The following is a 3,268-nucleotide window of genomic DNA, read 5'->3' as shown; positions in this document are numbered from 1 at the left end:
ATGACCCCACAGGACACTGGGGTCCACACGTCACCTCAGTCATCCACATATCTATTTATTTTCTTTATACACATCTCAACTGTAACCATTTCATTTCATCCGTCTTTCCGTTTGTCTGCCTGTTTAAGCCTGTGCTTGTACATAAGGTTTTTATAATTCGTCTGTCCCTCTATAGAGCCTTGTGATATTTCTATAACATGATAAAGTGACGTTAAAATTCCTCTATTCCACCTTCATACTGTAAGTACTAAACAGTACTTTTAACCAATTCTCCAGATCTAAAAAATATTTTTTTTCTTTGTTGGGTCAAAAGATAAATGACTCTAAAAACGATCTAAATAAAGACGGTGAAAAAGTTTTAAGTCATCAGTCACCCTAATGACCTCCTTGTTTATTTTAGATCCGACATAAAGCTTTTCTATTTATTATTGTGTTCTTCTAATGATTCGTTTATGCAAATGGGTTTAGTTTGAACTTTAACGAACCACAAACAAGTCAATGACAAGTACACGTGAATAATTAACATTGTTTTTCTGAAATAAATCTGCGCTTCAAAGTTTAAGAAGCCCTGATTTAGATCGACAGATCAACAGATTAAAACTTATAGAAAGAATAAAAAGCTTCGTACATGTTGTGATGGGTTTTAGATTGAAAAACACCAGCGGATGAAATGTCAATTTTACAGAAACCAATGAGGGGGGGTAAACTTTTGCACCCAAGCTTGATCGGGTCAACAATGATTAAAACTCAAAGTCGTTAGAAAGAAAAGACGCCACATAGACGGAATAATATATTCCTTTATTTCCAGCAAATTACAAGTACCACTGTTGAGTCCCATCTGGAGCAGCAGGGTGCAGGGTAGAAGGAAGCAGGAAGAAAAACACACACGTCTCTCTCTCTCTCTCTCTCTCCCTCTCTCTCTATTTCTCTGTCTATCTCTATCTCCTGCACTACCAAGTAGCTGTTACACAGAAGCTTAACATCCAATGTATCGCTATCTGAGCTCAGGTACAGATTTGACCTTGACTCGATTTGTTTTTGTGATTATTCGTGGTTTCTGCTCTTCTACCTACGATCGTACACTGATCTTCTGCTGCCGGCAAAACAGCTCAATCGAAAATCAAAACACTTTTACTAATTTATGCATTAAAATCATTGTGGTATACAAAAAAAAAACAAAAAAAAAAAAAAGGGACAAAAAAAAAAGCTAGTAAGTGTTGAGCTGTGCTGCAGTTAAGGCCTACGACGTTCAGTGAGCTACTGAACCAGCTTGTAGTGTGAGGTTTCAGCAATTATTAGGCACCGACATCTGATATTTATGTTAAGTTAAAAAAACAAAAATACAGTAAATTACATCTCTTCTGGCCCAAAAAAAAATGCAAAGGAAAAAAAACAATGAATACAATTAAAAATAAACAGCTTATTTATAGAATAAATATATTATATATACACATTTTTGCTTTGTATGCTTCTCTAGAAATAAATAAACAGAGCAATCCCATACCCTTCACAACCAGAGGGCTGTCATGGGAACGGCGGTGGCGCGAGCCGCGCGGCGAGACGACTTCAGGACGGCTGGACGCGTCGTGGCAGCGCACTCTGCGCACGTGCACGTGATACACGAGACAGGAGTCCTACGAAGCTAGTGCTCCCTGGGTTACAGTACGCTTTGCACAGTGAACCGTTCTGTTGTCGTGAGACGACGTTTACAGTATGAAGGGAATCTGTGTCAGTTATACGCACAGTGCTTTCGTTTGTTTGTTTGTTTGTTTGTTTGTTTGTTAAATGTTCTGTGCTCAGCACAATCCATTCTTCTGGCCCCGTTGTAGCATAAAGCATAACATAAAGCAAAGACAGACCTTCCACTTCAACCACACCAGACAAGTGAAGACACAAGAACTGAACTCTTAGAGGGTTAAAGGTAACTCTGTGTGTGTGTTTACACAGAAGTGCCAACATTTACGGCATTTGGCAGACGCCTTTATCCAGAGTGAGTTACATTTATACAGCTAAGCAATTGAGGGTTAAGTGACTTGCTCCGGAGCCCAGGAGTGGCAGCTTGTTGGCCCTGGGATTTGAACTCACAACCTTCTGAGCACTAGTTCAACATCTTAACCACTGAGTGTAAAAGTTCCGTTACATAAAAGTTCTCATAAGCTGCTAACATGACTGAATGAAGAGATCATTTATCTATCCATCCGTCCATCCATCCATTTTCTGTAGTGTTGATCCTACACAGGGTCAAGCAGAACCTGTAGTCTATCCCAGCAGATACAGGGTGTTACCCTGGATGGGGTGCTAACACACCGCAGGACACACACACATGCTACAGACAATTTAGAGACACTAATCAGCCTACAACTAGTGTCTCTGGACTAGGGGAGGAAACTGGAGAACCTCAAGGAAACCTTGAAGCATTAGAGAACATGCAAACTCCACACACAAGGAGCAGAGATGGGAATCAAATCCCCAACCCTGTTAATGAGTCGCGATACTATTTTATAGTATTGTTTCAGAGTGGTGGTGCTTCATGTGTCCGTGCCTCGGAAAGAGCTGAAACCAAGTTTGTCATTTTTTCCTCCAAGTCCAAGACCAGGATTAGATGAGGTCGAGTCGAAGCCGAATCTTACTGAAGGTGAGACATGGTCAAGATTTAGAAAGCGTTAAGGCTGGACATTTATTCAGCGAGTTGGCTATGTTAGTGCACTGTGCTAAAGTCTCTGCTGTCATGCTAGGCTGTGAGCTCGATGCTAAGTGACTTCCGAATGCATTTATTGGTCTACTGAACTATTGTGATGAAAGAAACCATAAGCAGAAGCACATGAGAATCTTTCTGCTTCAGTGATGTCTTTTTTTATTGGCTTAAAAAGCAGAAAACATTTTTTTTGTGTCTTCTCTATTGCTATATCAGGGGGCCCAAAAATGCTCTGTCTAAACCGTAAATATTGGCACCTCTGTGTACATGTATTAACTAGTGATTAAAAATAATTAAGGATCTTCCTGTTCTAAAGCCTAGTACTGAAGATTATCTGCTCTTATAAGACAATCCATTAGCAAGTTCAAGTTTTCATAGGGTCTAGATTATTATACCATTATAGTCGTCGTTCAGGTCTTCTAGTCATGAATGCATCAATGACTTTAAGTCGAATGTTGGCGCAAACACTTTTGGCTCATCAATGAGAAAGTCAGTATTTGTTTTTCTGAAATAAACGCACCCCACCAAACCCCACCCCACCAAATCCGCTCATCTCCGCACAACCCCATCCCA

The sequence above is a fragment of the Tachysurus vachellii genome, chromosome 22, assembly GCF_030014155.1.
Source record: "Tachysurus vachellii isolate PV-2020 chromosome 22, HZAU_Pvac_v1, whole genome shotgun sequence".
NCBI classification, from domain to species: Eukaryota; Metazoa; Chordata; class Actinopteri; order Siluriformes; family Bagridae; genus Tachysurus; species Tachysurus vachellii.
This window is presented reverse-complemented; position numbering follows the sequence as displayed.